Here is a 19,727-nt window from a genome sequence, read left to right as displayed (position 1 = left end):
CCCAGGTGCCACTAATTCTTTAGACATGATTTCCTTTAGGTTTTGAACATATTTAAAATAACCTATGTAAAATCTTTTTGTCTAGGAAATCTAATGTTTCAGCTTCTTTAGGACAATTTCCATTGATTGTCTTTTCCTCTTATGAACCACACTTTCCTGTTTTCTTTGCATGTCTCTTAATTTTATTGTTGTTGTTGTTGAAAACTGGACATTTTCAATATTATTTGGCAATTCTAGGAATGAGAGAGCCCCAGTGTTTTTGTTTTTATTTTGTTTTGTTTTGTTTTGTTTTGTTTTGTTCCTGAATTACTTATGGTACACTTACTATACATATAGAGTACCTTCGAAGTAAAAAATTAAATTTTTTCCAAATTCAAAACTCTTTCTAATTAGAAGTACCCTATATAACAAAGTAAATTATTTCTGGTTTTGCTTTCAAAAGTCACTTGGTAACGTTTAGGGGATTTAAGACTCTAAGTAACTAATTTCCGAAAGCATTAAACTTTAGAAAAATAACTCATTAACAGGTTCAAAAAAATGAAAAGTATGTATTAACATGGAATGCATTATTATTGATATTTTATTTAATATCTAACATGGTTAAATTTTCATTCCAAAACAAAGGTCATTATTTTGACCCAATCCAGGCAATACAGAGTAAAGTATACAAATAGATACTATGATGTGGTGGACTAAGCTTTAGGATAGGTAGTGCAGTTTGTTGGGGCGGCTCAGTCTGTTAAGTGACCCACTTTGGCTCAGGTCATGATCTCACAGTTGGTGATTTTGAGCCCCACGCTGGGCTCTGTGCTGACAGCTCAGAGCCTGGAGACTGCTTCAGATTCTGTGTCCGCCCCCTCTCTCTGCCCTCCCCTGCTCACACGCTGTGTGTGTCTTTCTGTACCAAAAGTAAATAAACATTAAAAAATTAAAAATAGGATAGGTGGTGCAGTAAGTATTTTCAACTCTGGTACTGCCTCATTACAGGATTGTGTTTCCTTGGGCTCAATTTCTTTGTTTGAGTAATGGACCCAGTTGGATCATTTGTAACATTCTATAATTTAAATCCACAAATCCCTAAATTTTCCAGAGTGCTGTCTATTTGTCACATTATGCTTCACAATCTGTTTCTGTTAGGTTTTTCTGTTTACAATAGAACTTGTTAAATAGCTAACCACATCTCCAATTTGTAGTTATTAAAATAAAGTCCTCATATTCCTGGTATTTTTTTTCTTTCCTGTCTTTATTTCTAACTCTGATGATCAATTAAAACTGCCTATTCTATATGAGTTTCCCTCTAAACATATTTACTATGTCTCCCTATGTACAGTAAAACCTTGGACTGTGAGTAACTTGTTCTTTGAGTGTTCCACAGGAGAAGCAAACATTTATAATTAATTTTAACTTGATAAATGGGCAATGTCTTGCAATATGGGTAGTACATGATGCCGAATGTCATATGATCATGACAGAGCCAATGGTTCCTGAAATTCACTTTGTTATATATACAAGTGCTTTGGATTGCAAGCATATTTCCAGAGAAAATTATGCGCACAGTCCAAGGTTTTACTGTATATAGCACGCTTTGTTTTTGTTCACGGTGGTGATTCAGCAGTGAAGGAAGATATCTCTTAAATGGTAAGGTTTAAATGACTAACCTAGTTGTTATCAGGGATACTGACTAGTCTTGAACAATAGAGATCTTAAAAGGGAGCAAAGGAGCAAGCTCTTTGAAGCTGATATCTTGACCCCCAACAAAATCTTGTCCAACCTCCATTACTACCATCCTGCATTCTCTTTAATTCGTCCCTCTGCCCTGTGAAGATAGATTGACAAAAGTTATTTGAGGGACAGATAAAAATGAAGGTGGTGCCTGCTCTATTTTCTCTGCCAGTGTCATTACAGGCAAGAAAATACATCCTCTACTGTCTGTACCTCCATTCAAGCATCTTTACTTATCTGTTTTTCCCCACTTCCCCATCTGCATCTTCTGCTATCAGGCCCTGGTAGATGAAGAGAATACAACATAGGTACTGGCTGTAAAAAGGTAGAGTGATTGAAGAGAAGGATTCTGATTGAGTCTTCCTTTCTCTTCTTCATCACTGCATGTGATTGTAAAACCCTCCATCATTAACTAGTGCAGACCATAAAAAGAAATTATGTCCCATTTCTAAAGGTTTTCAAAAGATAAAATTCCAAATTTATTTTTAAATTATCTTTTATTGTTTCATCCTTTAATATGGAAATGGAAAGTTAGCTCCTCCCTTATTTTTCCTGGGAAAAACAATTCAAAGAACATCAGTTCTACAAAGGAACGAGCCATCAATTCTATGGTCTCTTCAACGTATGTTCTTTCCACTAATACTGATGGTTCAATATTTTTCTGTCACAAAGCAGCATAAATAACCCTGATGATGAGTCTTTTGAAAAGTTCCAGGGATGCCTGGGTGGCTCAGTCGGTTAAGCTCAGTTCATGATCTCTCAGTCCGTGAGGTCGAGCTCCGCGTCAGGCTCTGTGCTGACAGCTCAGAGCCTGGAGCCTGCTTCAGATTCTGTGTCTCCCTCTCTTTCTGCCCCTCCTCTGTTCATGCTCTGTTTCTCTCTGTCTCAAAAATAAATAAAAATATTTAAAAAATTAAAAAATAATTCCAGAGTGCAAGAGTAAAACCTAACTAATTCAGCAAACCAGTGTGGATGCCACACATGCCCTGAGCATATAGTTAGCAAATTATTCAGAATCTGTACTTTCCTGTCCTAAAATTTGAGTATAGGTGAGATGTGTCTGTGTGTGTGTATATGTGTGTATTTTAAAGAAATTCCTGTCTCCATGAGTGAAGTAAAAAACCAACAGCAACCTAGGACACCTCACAATCCATGATGCTAATATTTTTATTAAAACTTTTATTATAGTTTCTTTGCTATAAGATTCCAAGCTCAGGTCCAACCGACCCTGCAGTATGCCCCTAGCATGAAACACTGAAATGACATCTTCAATATCCACCCTAAGGAAAGGGGTCAGGCATGTGAAAAGTGCCATTCTTAACATATACTTAGTATATTTTTTAGGCTAAGTTACTTTACAGATGAAATTAACTGATTAAATGGAGTTAAGTTGTATTTCAGTTTTTATAGGAAACCTTGGGGGTCAATAGTTTCCAGAATTCACACAAATTCTTGAAGTAGGAAACTTGGTACTCATGGGTGTGGATATACTCACATCATAAGACTTGGGAGGGGTTATTAAAAAGTTCACAGAGAGCACAAATTCTGCCCCATTAATTGTACTAAATCAAAAGTCGATGGGCTGCACAACACATAGGGACTCCCACATGCTAGTAATGATTGCAAAGGCTTAGTGTGAGCCTGACATAATGAACATAAGAGAGCCAATTCTGTAGACATGGCAGAAAGCCTACATAACTTTCTTAAGTACATAGTATGATGCTTTGTACACAATGAACATTAACTGAATATTGTGTTTGACTACAAAAGAAATTGAAGTATAATGAAGAATAACATGAGACAAAATAATGAGATTTCCTTTTTTATCTCTTTAGCCACTAACAAACAAAAATCTTCATTGGTCTTGTTATACTAGACTTTGTAATAATGCTTTCATATTTTTTAAAGATGGAACCACATCACACATCTGTACTTAAGAGACAGACAAGGGAAAATAACCAGGCAAAGTTCCGAGAGAAGGAATGACCAAAGTTTGAGAAAACGGTAGTGTTGAAACAAGCCAAGGGGTGGGGTAAGGAGAAGGCAGTAGTGAGAAATACTTTCTAAGAAGGATGAAGTTCTTTCTAGTGTCAACTTACACTGAGGTTAAGTAAGAGAATGACTGAAGCCTACCCACGTGCAGCACTTTCGGCAACAATTTTGGTAGAATGATACAAACATGAGGAGAGAGGGGAAAAAGAACTCAGGATAGGTGTCTGTTGGATGTCAGCAAGTTGGGTTGACTCTCAAAGATTTCTATGTTCCTTGCTGAATGGGAGGTAAGGTGATTTTCTAGGAGTGATAGATTGGGGTTATGGTACATGTTTTGGAAAGATGGGACTGAGTTGAAATAGTTTCTGTGAAAAATAGGTGAGGGAGCTGACCAGGCAGCCCTATGGACCTTGCTGGGGCTGCAGACCATGACTGTAGAGGGTCACAGATGTTTTAGTGAGGATCCAGGAATTGCCATGAATTGTCCTCTTAAACTCTGGGTTTCTCTTGAAGATGAGGACTATATCGTAGCTCTCTAACCTCAGCAGATAACATAATGCCTGAACTCTGCATGCAGGCGTACCTCAGAAATATTGTGGATTCAGTTCTGGGCCACCACAATAAAGTGAATATTATAGTAAGGTAAGCAAAATGCGCTAACATTATGCTCCAAAACACAATGTACATACCTTAATTAAAAGTACTTAATTGCTGGGCACCTGGGTGGCTCAGTCAACTGAGCATCCGACTTCGGCACAGGTCATGATCTCACAGTTCCGCGTTCGAGCCCCACATGGGGCTCTGTGCTGACAGCTCAGAGCCTGGAGCCTGTTTCGATTCTGTGTCTCCCTCTTTCTCTGCCACTTCCCTGCTCACACTCTGTCTGTCTGTCTCTCTCTCTCTCTCTCTCTCTCTGTCTCTCAAAAATAAATAAACGTTAAATTTTTTTAAAGTACTTCAATGCTTAAAAAAATGCTCTCCATCATCTGAGATTTCAGTGGGATGTAATTACTGACCACAGATCACCATGACAATTGTAGCAATAGTGAAAAGATTGGAAATATTGCAAGAATTAACAAAATGTGACACAGAGACAAGAACTGAACGACTGTTGTTGGAAAAATGATGCCAACAGGCTTTTTCTATGCAGAGTTGCTATGACTTTATATAAAACAACAACAACAACAACAAACACACAGTATCTGTGAAGTGCAGTAAAGCAAAATGCAATAAACAAGGTATGTCTGTAATTATCTACAATTATTTACTGTATAACAAAATGCTGACCTATGTCATAAGATGACAACAGCAATTATTGACTCTTATTCATGAGCATGATCAGATACAGAAACCTCCTTGTTATCTGACTATGCCAACCATGTCCTCACACTCCAACAATAGTTCTCCCTTCTAATTCTTTCTTTCTCTGTGGCCCATTTTCGCCCCCCAGTCAACTGACAATAATTACAGACTCTTAATCATCTTTCGAATTTAGCAATGGCAGAATCTTTTCAGTGCAGATTCTTGATATTATAGCTATATTAGGGAAATACCCCAAAAAAGACCACAGTCCATTTGTATAATAGACCCTTTTCTTGATCCTCGGTTATCAACTCTACTTTCCATCACAGCAATATACTATTTGTTATTGGGAAGCAATTAGATTCAGTTTCAATTCATAAAATCAATTTTTAGTGCTAGATAAATAGTCTTAAAACTCTATATCTCATGCTAAACAAATAGAAAAGCATCCTGTTTGTTTTGATCCATGAAACGCTTGACAGAGTTAATTCACCACTGAAACTTGAGTTAAAACTCTAAATTGGTGGGGTGTCTGGGTGGCTCAGTCACTTGAGTGTCCAACTCTTGATTTCAGTTCAGGTTATGATCCCAGGGTCTGGGATTAAGCCCTGCATCAGGCTCTGTGCTGAGCATGGAGCTTGCTTAAGATTCTCTTTCTCTACCTCTTGCCACACCCCCGCTTTAATATGAAAAGAGGAAAACAAAAACAAAAACAAAAAACTCTAAGCTGGTTTAGTGATCAAGAATATTGTCTCTCATTTTCTGTTTCCTTAGTGCCTTGTGATGACTTTTTTTCCCTCCGTGTGTGGGTAGAAGTAAGCAATGAAGAGTATAAAACAGAAAAAGGGAAGAGCCTGGGCTTGTATTCTGTATAGACTAATACGAAGGAATCAACTTGAACGCATGATGGCCAATGTCAGGCATGTTATAGGATAGCGGGGACAGGGCATATTTCACATCAATTCAAAATAATCTCTGTGCTTTCCAACTCATTTTAGCTATATCAAAGAAGGGGACAGACTGGGACTCAAGAAGATCATATAGCTAGTAGCTTTCAAATTCAGACTGTATGGAATGTATAAGAATATCTGTCCATCACTCTAAATTGTGCAGACGCTACTCTTCATTTAAAAAGTGTACCAAAAAAATTGCCTGATCATAGCCCTGTTTTAAGATCTTTAACGCTTGTCTACGATTAGGGGCAAAATGGCTTTAAATTTTTTTTTTTTTATAGAAATTCTGGCTTTTCTGTGAAGATCAGCCTCTTCCTAAGCTGCATCAACTTCAAATATTCTGCTGGCAGTGTCCGCACAAGAGGCTGCTAGGCTTCAGTCTGCCACAGGCCCTGGGATTCTACAGGGTCTAGAATCCTATGGTGTATGTCTATTCATTTCAAATAGTTTTCAAAAATAGAAAAATGTGAGAGGATGAATGCTTAATATTAAATGAAAGGGATCTTGGGCTACAAAGCACACATTCTGCCTCTGTTGTACAGAATCATAATTTGAGGTTGAAATTTATATTCTTAATGTAATTTCAGAGTGGAACATAGCTTTTAAAACAGTAAAACAATAAAGGTGGCCATGCATAGCTTACAGATATCGCTGTGCTGATAATGCCTGCACCGAAAGTGTCAGAGTTCTCCACGCACACATTACTTTTAAAACCAGTCAAGATATGAAGAGAAGTATTAAAACACTTGAACCATCCTCTGAGAACACAGGGAGTGGGCGAGAGATACCTGTGAGTTTTGCATCAACACTTCCAATATTGAGACGCAAATTCTCATTTGGTTTCTGCCTGGATTGTCCAGGCACACTATAATGTTAATTACATCTTACAACTCCAGGATATCATTAACAATATGTAAAATCCTCATTTATATTGTTTTCAATTTGCATTTATTCTTATATATCTTTAGGGCTTAAATAATTATGGGATGTAAAAACTCAAAACGTTGGAAATCTCCTTGTGAACCGCAGTGATGAACACGAATATGGCCTTGGTAGTACTTGGTACCCATTTAGTAGAATCTGGTGCTTACTGTGGTCACCAAGTGTTGTACTTTCCAACCACAAGAGAGAAGGCCGTTAATGGATTCCTGGTCTCTAAAGAGGCATCTTAGAAAATGCAAATGCAAATTGTGGTAAACAGTTCTCCAGAGCAATGCTTACCTTACAAGCAAAAGGTGATTTTTTGGAAATCAATTATATCAACTTTCGCATCCTTACCTTGGCAATATTTTCAACTGCATTAATTTCTAATTTAGGTTATTAAGTATATGACAAATTTGAATATCCATTGTACACTCTACCTCATATTTTAACATTATCCAATTACCCAAAGAGACAGACGTAGAATACTTTTATTTTAGGATCAATTATGCCATATTGCTAAATGAAAATGACATCGTCCCTTAGCATTATCATTAATAAACCATTCATTGGGAAACTTGTATCATTTCTCTCAAAGTCTCAAGATTTTTCTTACCAAGATATACCATCTGTCTTTCCGGAAACAACAAATACATTTAAAAAGCGAAACAGTTGACACTTCAACTTTTACCATTTCCTCCCTCCTCTCTTCCCTGCCCCCCCCCCGCCCCCCAGCAAAAACAACAGAAAATTATTTGAACTTGCTGGAAAGAGTTGGCTGTGATTAATTGCCTTTCTTGGTGTGTGTGTGTGTGTGTGTGTGTGTGTGCGCGCGCGCGCGCGCGCCACAGTTCATTTTATGATGAAGATTTCTGACTCGAGCAAAAGACGATATATCAAAGTTTAAATATCAGTAATAAAACAGTACCGGAGATATTCTGTGACTACTTAGATCTGAAAGCATTTTATTGAAAAAGGTTTGTTTTCTTTGGCAGCCTTCCATGACCTCCTACTGTTGACCAAACTAGCAGCCTGTGTCCTGTTTGAAGAGCTACTGCGGCAGAAGCCGCTGCCTCCAAGCGCTTACGGGATTTATCTCTAAATTAATATTTTCATCGAACACGCTCACGATACACCTTACATAATCTTTAAATTATAGGGAAACGCTAGAAGGGTGTTCTGCAAGTCACTGGCTGGAGTCCTGCGAGAGATTTATGGCTCTCTCAAGTCGACATTTGTGACTGACCTACAGCACACCAGGGCTGCTATTTCCCTTTCCTGATTCATGATAAGTGCAGCTGCCTCCAAATAAGCCTCCCGAGCCCATTAATGCTCAGTCCATTCCCTTCTGGTAAATACGCACATCCCCAGCCTCACTTTTGAATGTTCAGCGGCGACAAAGTTGAATAGAAAATCAGGTTGCCTTTTCCTGTTCGAAACCCTTTGCCAAGTGCCTTGTCACCAGAACGTGGGCGCCCCAGAGTCCAACTTAACCTCTGGCTCTAATTAAGGAGATACTTTCCAATATAGTTTACTCTCGCAAAAATAGCAAGATTGTTTTCCCCTGGCAACACGGGTTTTAAGGTCCTACACTGGGACGCCTTCCGTGTTTTGCTGCCAGCACCATAGCTAATTAACAAAATTGCATAAAGATTGATATGAAGGTAAATATTAAAGGCACAAAAGGGAAGGGAAGGCAAATTATTTAAAATGTCAGAAAAGCCAAGACATTCATCTTCCCTGCCGCAATTTGTTTTTCATTAATAAAATATACATTGTTTTCCGCTCGGAAAAGTTATTAGTGGCAACACGGTCTGCACGAAGCTTTGTCTCTTCTGAAATGAAGTCTTTGTTTAGACATCGGTGATGAGGGTTTTGTGCCATTGTCTAATCTGTCAGATTAGATGAGCAAGTGTATTTAGGGGTGCAAAGATGTGCAGCCACACCTGCTGTGCAAAGCTGTGAATTCACAACTCTTCTGACTATTAAAATGTGTTATCCTGGGAGCTCTTTTGTTGTAATGGAACTGTTGGTGGTTGTGTGTTTGAAGTCGCGCAAGTGTCAGGCCTTATTACAATCATAATAATCACTCCAAAAATAACCTCATATTTCGACCATTTCATGTTAATGCGCAAAAAATTAAAGGCTAAGCACCTAATAGATTTGAAGATGTGAAAGTGATTTTGCACTCAAATCTTTCTAAGCAAAAACGAAAGTCCATTAATGCAATAATATTCACAACCCAGAAAAACTATAGCCATTTGAGAGAGAGTTTTGAAATAATACAGGACGCGAACAAAGGACACGCAACCAAATGTGAAGCCAATATCGTGAGGATAAAATTATTCTCTGAGCGATATTAACTGTGATCCTTAAAAAACGCTAATTATCATTTCTTTATCTGTTGATGTTTGTCCTTTTCATGGGAACCTATCATGATATTTTATTCCCTCAACTAAATATTGGATTAAGCCTAAACAGAGCTAATATTTTCTACTTGTCCCTGATTATATTGGCCACTTTTTTTGTGTGCAATTTCTTTTATTTTACTTTGTTGAAATGTAACTGCCCTTAATAATCTTGAAACAAAACAAGGAAATAGAACTGCTTCATTTATTAACTCACCATGCAGTTCCTAAAACCTACTTTTCTACCTAATTTATATTTTTGATATTGGAGGTTTTTGTTGAGCATTAGTGTTCTTTAAATAATCGTTGAGTGTCTCATAAATCTATAGGACTTTCTTCATTATAAGAGCATTTGCTAAGGAATGAGAGAATTTTTCTTTTCAGTATTTTAAAAAGCAAGGGAAAAGAGAAAAGAACAAAATGTTAAGCCTCTGTTGTTACTTTTATAACACTAAGCAGCTTGTGGCAGGTTTAATAGACCCTAATCTAGAGAGGCCTTTTTAGGGACCTTAGACCTGTATGGCCTCATTAATTCACATGGTGCGTGACAGTTCAGAGGTGTCCTAAACCAGCCATTACCTGCATAAACAGGCTCTGATGCCAGCGTGGCACGTTCACTGTCCTCAGATCAGAATTCCTCATCCTTGATAGCTGTGATTAGACAAAACCTCCATAATGTAAGAATATTTTCTTTTTTTTCCTCTGTAAATACCAGTGAAATCTGATCACGAACTATGGTGCAGTACCTTGCAAAACAGATTTTTAAATATTTTTAGCACTATCCCACAAGAAGATAATGCACACTTAACCGAGAAAAGATACTGGCTTAAAATAATGGAAAGATATTGGCCTTCTCCAACTCTCCAGAAATTGTCATTTTACTGAGACTCGGGCATACAATTAGGTGGCCCTCATTTGACAATCATTACGATGCTGAGACCCAGATTTCATATTGTGTAACATCTGGATGGTCCTGCACATGTAGCAGGGTGACAGCTTCACACATTCCTTGAAAAGAGGCGTCCACACACTGACAGTTACTCATCATTCAGAACCAGAAAAAAAAAAAATGAAACGAAAGAAAGATTTTCCTCCTGACTCTTAATTTAGGCTAATCTATGTAAAATACATTATCTAATAGCAACCAGCACAGGAACAGTTTTCTGGCACATTTGCAAATTGCAGCTGGTCTGAATTATAGCAAGAAATATTTTACCTTGTGATAGAAAAGGGAAAAAAGTTTTTACCAAAGGCCAAACTGTGTAATAGAGGAAATTAAGAGTAATTGAAGATTTGATTTAATTTAATTAACTTTGTAATAATCTTAAATTACTTCTCTTTTTTATCCTTATATAAATGCCCAGTGAAGACATTGAATATGAAAATGCTAAAATAATATGTAAACCTGGTATTTTAATTAAATCAGTGCCAAGCTAATTTCTAGCTATTACTTGTTGAGAGAAGTCTTCGTGATAACAGGATTGTTCATCTCAAGGCTGTATAAAGTGATGAAAAACATATAAATATGTGAAAATTAATATCTGCATATGTGTTTTTTCTTTTCAAGTACGCTGAAATCTTCACAAACCTTTAATATTTCTCATTGCGCTCAGTTCCCCCAACAGTATTGGTGTTTCAGTCTCTTACATTTTCCTCAGAACCCTGTGTCCTTGTTTCCCTGACTAGTTTTGATCTGGATAGGTAAAATACTGATGCTGCTTAAAACTTTCCTGCACAGAAGACATTTAAAGCAAGGCAGATACAAAGATTGGTTTTCCTTTCCTGAAATTAATGAAAGCCACTGTATGCAATGGATATTTAGTAGAGAAAATGCATTATTTTATGGAAGATATTTTTTTAAATGTTATGCGGACTTCTCTTGCTTTGCAGTGTATCCACACCAGCTAAAAAGATTCAATAGTCTGACTACACTTTTACGTGCTGGATTAGTCTTTATATTTGTTTTGATAGAAAAGCAGGCAACAGCCTATTTCATGGACAATAAATTCAAGATAGTAATGATGAGATAGTATTGCCTCAGCTAAGTGCACCCAGATTGGAGGGTCACATATTTGACCTCGATCTAGTATGGTCCTTAATGAATCTATATACTTGATTAGAGTTACTGTCTTTTTATGGCTCCAAATAGCTTTGCATGGAAAACTAGCTCATTTTAAGTAGAGTTGAGAGAATTATTTTGCTTCCAACGAATCTCTGAAACTTTTCCAAAGACTTTTGAGTGCTTGCTTTAAAATTTGTGCTTCCCAGAAAGCTACCCTTCTCCTTGCCAATTTTGGTTTTGTTTACAACCTTCATTGCATAGAAAAGATGTGCTCTTCTGCCACATTTTAAAGGTATGAAACATTTGGGTTTTTCAAACAATCAGCAGAATTACTGAAATATTGTATGAAAGCCCTGGTCTTGCAGTTATTTAGGAATTTTGCAGATCTTCCTTGCCTAGCCCATTTCTTAGGACAGAGTAGAAGAATTGATGCTGGTGTGTCATATTGAGAGATCAGTGTAAAAGTAGCAGTAAGACAAAACAAAACAAAACAAAACAAAACAAAACAAAAGAGCCAGGAAGGATTAGAACTCAGAGCCATTGGAGGTCTTCTGTCCTATTTTGCGTGTGCTTTGTTTCTTTTATTCATTTGCTTTTATTTGCATTCTGTCAGCTTCTAATAATAAGTGGAATTTTTATAGCGTCTGGTTGCAGATATCACCTCTAATGTTCCAGTGTGTGTGCAATGCACCTGCTTTATTATGCAATGGTCTTTTACAGTCTCCCTGCTTCTGTGATGTAGCTCTCTTCTCATCTCTGCTTCCAACTCCATCTCTCTTTCTCTCTGCTTCTCCGGCTACATCACTCACTCTTAATTCAAGAAAGTGATTTCTTACTTCTTGTCATTCTCTTTCTTTCTACCACTCACTCTCAATCTATCAGAACTCATTTCCTGATTCAGACTACTCTGGGCTCATGTATCTCCCTCACTCCGTTCCTCTTCCAGAAATATGATCAAAATTCTTTCTTTCTTTACCTTTTTTTTAAATGCAGCTTTCAGAAACTTTTATTTTCCTTCTTTGTCTTTACTACCATTTAGGATTTGGAGGGTAGACAAATTTAGACAGTAAAATCTCAAGTTCACATCACTCTGGGCACTTCTGAAGGAATAAATATTTTCTGAAAGTATCCACAAATATGAAATGATAGACTCCTGCAGTATTACTCATTAATAAATATAGTGAAGGTTTTCAATCAAGGACTTTTGGAGATGAAAGAATTAGCTCTCAGGTGTGGGGTATTGTCTCTAATAACAACAAAGAATTAGGATACAAATAGATGACGTGTGCATATTTCCAGTTGTGTCTCTTAATGTTGGACTAGGGTCTGAATCTGCAAAGACCAAAAACAGTCGGATTTTACATTTTTTAGTGTATCACTTCACTCACTTAGATTGCTTTGCTGTTGTTACTTCTTCATGTTCTAAAATGGGTTGGTCATGCATTCTTCTTAACATATGATCTTAAGTGGATATGTTGATGTCACAATAACAGTGCCAGAATAATTAAGTCATTCTAACAATATCAGGAATTTCATATGTAATTCAATAGTTACACGAGTTTTAAATAGCATTAATACATCCCTAAGCCCACGACAATGAATATAGTATATAATCGATCAGTTTTGCCTAAGTTTAAAGACAAAACAAAAATGCAACTAAAAAGAGATTACTGAATCTATTCTAGAACTTCTTTTTTACCGGGGTTACAAACGAGGTAATTTTCAATTACATGCCACCAAAAGTAAGCACCTCACAAATAACCATTTTAATAATTTAATTCCATTTAATTCCAATTTTGAACGGAAATTCTCTAGTAACTCTGTCAGATGAAGTCTGTCCTAAAAACAAACCAAAACCCTCTGTTGGCATAGAGATCTCCAAATAGTAACGAAAGTGAAGAAAATTAGAAACAAAACAAACAAACACACATTAGGGGAAAAATAAACCTCACAGTTAAACCTAAATTAAGGACACTGAAGCCATCTCTACCATCTCTGTATAATTTGTAAATTATATGTTTTTTTCCTTGGTAAGTTAATGACACATGCATCCTTCCAATCATTACTAGGGTGAAAAAAACCCTGAATGATATAAGTGTAATTCAAAAGAAAATAAATTGATTTGCCTTTGCTCCATGTAACTGTCACTTAAGTAGGCCATAAGCTATGATGTAGGCAACACCCACGGCTTATTGTAAGAGAGCTCACATTCCCATAGTCCAGCTTCACATACCCTAATAAACAGAATAAAATATTTAACGTGATGGTAAAGCTCAGTTTTCTTTCACTTCTCCTTGACGATAATTCCATAGCTCGGTATCCTGTACATTTGTGCCTGAAGAGGATGAAGTATTTTTCTTTTTGGATGATATTAATCTATTTTGCTGTCTTAGCAGGGATACATTAACCAGGCCGAACTCTGAACACGTTTTTATTTCTTACCATAGAAAAGACAGCCAGATAGCTCATTAAAATATATCAATGAATAATACCTTCTTCCTTTAAATTAACTAATATCTAAGTTTAATGAAGCTCAGTTTATAGTAATTTTCTGGCTGAAGTGCTCTCCTTTCTGCCTAATTATGTGCACCGTTTTCAGACAACAAGGAGTGTCTTTAACATTAGATAAGAACCTGGGCTTTTATCTCAATCAATAGTCTTTAGCCTTTGAACTCGTGTCAGTGGAAGACCAGTCCGTCACATTCAGTTCTACCTGATCTCTTTTTCTTCTTGATGCATGCTGCCATTTACAAAAGAAACACACACACACACACACACACACACACGCACGCACGCACTCACGCGCGCGCGCATGCACGCACTCACACATGCTCATACACACCCAGGCACACACCTAAGATACAAGCAGGCAAAGTGTTTAGATTATTTGTGTGTCTGTGTGTATGTGCATGCGCACAAGCATGTGTGGACAGGATCCTTTATAGCTGTAAAGATGTGTGACTGTAATGATGATGTTAAAATTTTCTTGTTTCCTTTCACTGGGCTTTGTGTATCTCAAAGGAGCCCCATATGGTGCTCTTTGTCCGTGTCATTACCTCGTTACAGCCACTGTCTGCCAGCCAAAGGTAGACCGAGCGCTGCAGCTGTAGACAGCGATACAACTGGAATTGTCTAAGGTCAACAGTGCCGTAATTACTTTAAAATGTCAGCGTACAATAAAATACAACAGTTCATCTGGCAGAAAGCAAATTAGCTTTGACCATAGCGTAATTACCCTTTTCTCAGCACCATTAGAAGAGATCAAATCTCCACATTCAGTGTTTGAGGAAAGGCCATCAGAGTACACTCTACCTGACAAGGATGCACATTTGCCATTTTCAGATGTAATTAATTGTCCCTATAATAGAAATTTTTATATTTGACTCTGGAATTGAAATGTGTAATAACCTGGCTTCTTCATTTTAACCATTTTGATGCTGGAAGGAAAGGTATGTTTTGCCTAGTACAAATAAGTAATAGCAGTATCGTGCAGAACGTATTTTTCATTTTGGTAACAATTAATTCTCCTGCAGGAGTGATTTTTCTGAAGTGACTTCCACGTATATTAAGAATGGTACTAATGTCTATGTCTATATCCTACATCAGAGGAACCTAATTAAGAAATTAGCATCATTAAAGGCTTCCTTTCATAGCTTCTCTCTCTTTTTTTTTGCCTGTGTACTTCCTATTTGGCTGGGATGATGTGAAGGGGAGTAGCTTTTAGACGGACTTATTAGAGCTTGATTGCTGCCAATGATCTTCATCTACCCCTCTACCTCACATGCAAGGGCAATCTAGGTAAGCGAGTCCCCCTCCCCCATCTCCCACAGGATTAATGAGCCATTATGCCAAGACATCCTCTTTTTTTCAAAGACACTCACCATTAATGGTGGAAGGTACAAATGCACCAATGATATAGTAATTTGATTAACTCAGAAACAAACAGCAAGGAGCTGACCAGTGACAGTCCCTGTAGGGCAAAGACTTCACTGCTTGTTGACTTTCATTAATATTTAAGGGTGCCAAGGATGCTTTAAGCTGATTTGAAACGACTTAAGGTGTCTAAGCAGCATTTCTCCGTGTGCCTGGTTGTAGATACACATGAAAAACAGCTGTTTTGTATCAGAAGAGCCTTGCACTGTATTTGGGGAATTCTACCACCATAAAGATGTTTACGTTTTCTTGATGTTTCATTCACTGTGTTGTGGGCTTCTTCATATTTTTTCAAATGAAAGCATGTTCTCTTGAGTTCAAAATTCTCCCTTTTGAGCACAGATTTCCTGGGGGGAAAACTATCTATGAAACCAACAAGGAACTTTATAGTTGGCAAGAAAATTCTTAACACAACCCCTTCTTATTGAACCATTGCTAGTTTTAATGTGCTAAAGCCAAAACAATAAACAGGCTTTCTGGTAAAATCACTGTAGCGTATCACTGATCAGTTTATCTCTTCAGAGCAGAAAATTATGGCACATACTGAGCTTTCTCCCCAACTGCTGAGTTGCTTTGTTCCTCTTCAATGTCATTTATAACTCAGATCATTTCACAACATAAAAAAATAAATAAATAAGGCCAGAGGAATGTTTACAAAATAAGCAAAATGGTCAGAAAAAGCTTTTAAATAGATGTGAACATTTGGGAAGAAAGAGAAAAAAAATTGCTTTTTGAGTTCATCTTGTTCCAGATTAAATCAAGATGCCTGCTAATATATTTAATGGATAATTTGTAGAATTCAGGGAAGTAAATCTCACAGGGTGAGCTTGGTAGGACTTACTTAGGCTAACACTTTTAAATTGGCACGACTGACCAAACTGGAACTTTCAGCTGCTCGTGAATGGCATAAATTAATGACTTGCTATCACTTTGAGAGAGTGTGATTTTTTTTTTCCCCTGCCTAATAATACTTGGAAGAGCCCTTGGCAGGCTAACAAGGCCTCTGAAATAGTCAAAACTTGGAGTTGCCCAGAATATAAGGCCTTTGACGGTTTACCCAAACCCACCCTTATTCTCACCTTTTCCTAATGCAAACTCACCCTCCAACAACCCCACCCCCACCCATGTAACCACAGGTCTCTCCACCTTGGTGCCTCTCCACCTCTGTGTCACCTTCCCTGCTGTCTATTACTGCCCTAAATAAGATGGATATTACGCTGTCTATCTCAGTAGTATGTCCATAATGTTTCGCCCCTTGTCCATTTCACAATTGTATCTTGCTCTTCTATCTAAAAATTTTATCATCTGATGAAATAATCCACCAATTAGATGGTTTTTAGAGGTTTTTTTAGTATCCCTCCTCTTATTTGCATTAATCTTGTTTTAATATTAAAAATAAGTTCTTATGAATGGCAGAGATCACATACTACTTGTCATTTTTTTTTACCACTGGTGTGCTATAATATGCACATAAGTAATTTTTTTTTTTAATTTTTTTTTTTCAACGTTTATTTATTTTTGGGACAGAGAGAGACAGAGCATGAACGGGGGAGGGGCAGAGAGAGAGGGAGACACAGAATCAGAAACAGGCTCCAGGCTCTGAGCCATCAGCCCAGAGCCTGACGCGGGGCTCGAACTCACGGACTGCGAGATCGTGACCTGGCTGAAGTCGGACGCTTAACCGACTGCGCCACCCAGGCGCCCCATAATTTTTTAAATTATTGAATAAATTAATTAATTTGCTAAAAAAATTAGGGAAATGTGGGAAAGATATGAAGGTATCAGTATCTATATAAAATTAGTAACTATGACTTACATATGGTGAAAATGATTAAGAAAAAGTCAAATGCTAGATTCCTAAATCCAAACAGTTCTTCAAATTTTTGTATTAAATCCATCCATGATTCAAAAGCATCACCTTATTCTCATTTGATCCAGTGGCGTAACATGAATAACTCACAGTGAAAACATAGTCTACGAATACAAAAAATGACATCAAGTCAGGAAGATGTAAATCAAAGCTACCAGGGGGCGCCTGGGTGGCTCAGTCGGTTAAGCATATGACTGGCTCAGGTCATGAAATCACGGTCAGTCTGTGAGTTCAAGCCCCTCGTCCGGCTCTGTGCTGACAGCTTGGAGCCTGGAGCCTGCTTTGGATTCTGTCTCTCTCTCTCTCTCTCTCTCTGACCGTCCCCCATTCATGCTCTGTCTCTCTCTGCCTCAAAATTTAAATAAACATAAAAAAAAAAGCTACCACTGGTCACTGTGCTACATACTCAGTATCTGGAAAAATAGAAAAAAAAATAAAAGTAAGCATTCTTGAGGAAATCACAAAATAAATTTATCAAAAGATATAAAAAATGTAAAAGATAAATCTTAGGGGAAAAAGATTAAAATTAACATTATGTACAACATTTAGAGCCAATATGTTCCTTTTGGGATTCAGCCAATATTACAGAAAAGGCAAATAATCTGTATAGAAAACAATGTATCAGTTTTCCTCAATCAACTGAGCAAGCAGTCATTTAAGGGTACCCAAATATACATTTGACATTTTCTTTACTAAGCCCAGATTGCTAAGATTATGTCTTTATAATTAAATATTTGTTAAAACTATCAGCCCACTCCACTTTTTTTTTTTTAAACTTGACGTCAGAAAGCATTTCCTTTTCAATTAACTGAAATCATTAAACTACAAGTAGAATTGGACATCCAAGACCTAGTAACTGGGTTTCACGTTAAAAATAAAGACAGGTTTAACATGAGCAATTAATGATATTTTAATTTATGCACATTTACGTTTCAACTGTTTTCATATAACTCCTTAGTTTAGAACTATCTCATTTTACATATAATGCCTAATCACTTTAACACACTTTCAAGAGGAGATTTGCATTACTATTCTTTAAGAGAACTATTTCATGACTTTACTTCTCTCAGAACTCAAATCCCTACACTCATTCTCATTCTCAGTTCATGATTTGCTTTTATTCCACTGACAAAAACAAAACAAAAGAAAAACAAACAAATAAATGACTTCTACCTCTGGCCAAGATGGGAAAATAGGGATCAGGTTTACCCTCTAGACCCAAGGCATCAAACAGCAGACAAAATATAAAAAAATAAATTTTTCAGGACAATGGAAATCAAGCAACTAAGTACAATGACCCCTGAGAGATGGGAAATCAATCAGTAAGCTCTATTACTGCCACAGTTTACTGCCTTAAGAGAGATTCCAGGTTGTGGGATAGGGAGAGAAAACACGAGGGGACCCAGCACACTTCCTGCACGGAGGAGACAAGAGCTGAGAGTCTGGGTAGATGAAGCTTGGTAGATGTCCCAGAGCAGGTTAGCAGAGAAAAGACATCTGCATGAAGAGAGAGCCCCAGAGACCTGAAGAAAATACTAGAGGAGCAGTCAGAGCCTCTATGTGAATGAAGAAACCACCCAAGGCCAGATGAAGAATAATTTAGTAGAGTTAAAGGGAACAGCGCTATGGCTCGCACAGGATCCAGAATAATGCTTATTCTCACCAACTAGATAGGAAAATTTCATAATTTGTGGTATGGTAGGTAGCATATTCAAAGCAGGTTGTGCCTCAGCAGTGGGAAATAATTAGCTCTAGGCTAAGCACTATTCCATATTTGACTTTGAAAAATCATAATCAAATATCTAAAAGGATCAAAATGTTTTTAAGTAATTTAATTACATTTCAAAGCAAAACTCAAGAATATTTATAGGAATACAAAATACCCAGTTTTCAACAAGGTAAAATCAACAATGTGTGGCATCCAATCAAAGAGTACCAGACATACAAAGAAGCAGGAAGAAAAGATACATAATTAATAAGCGATCAAACAGATATTAGAATGAGCAGACAGAATTAAAAGTTATTATAATTTTATTCTATGTGTAAAAAAAAGTTAAAAAGAGACATGAAAGATATGGAATAACAAGTGACAAAACAAACCCCTTTATCATACTTCTAGACAGAAAAGCAATATCTGAGATGAAAAATACACTTGAGGGTGCCTGGGTGGCTTAGTCAGATAAGGGTCCAACTCTTGATTTTAGCTCAGGTCATGATTTCACAGTTCATGAGTTCAAGCCCTCAAGTTCAAGCTTGGGATCCTCTCTCTCCCTCTCTCTTTTCCCCACTTCCACTCTCTCTCTCTCTCTCAAAAATTAATAAATAAACTTAAAAAAAAGAAAAATACACTGGATGAGATTAGTGGCAAATCAGATTTCTTATAAGCATAGATGTAAAGTTCTAAACATAATTTTAACATATGTCCAACAGTACATAGAAAAATAATACATGATGATCAAATAGGTTTTATCCTAGTAATATGGGATTAATTTTAATTAACAATATTAAATTTGCACACTACTGTATTAACAAAAAAGAAAAAAAAATCTCAATAAGTGAAGACA

The sequence above is a fragment of the Lynx rufus genome, unplaced genomic scaffold (assembly GCF_022079265.1).
Source record: "Lynx rufus isolate CCGP_SWC_20201006 ecotype Redwood Valley unplaced genomic scaffold, mLynRuf1.p SCAF_1, whole genome shotgun sequence".
NCBI classification, from domain to species: domain Eukaryota; kingdom Metazoa; phylum Chordata; class Mammalia; order Carnivora; family Felidae; genus Lynx; species Lynx rufus.
Note: the sequence above shows the minus strand (reverse complement) of the source record.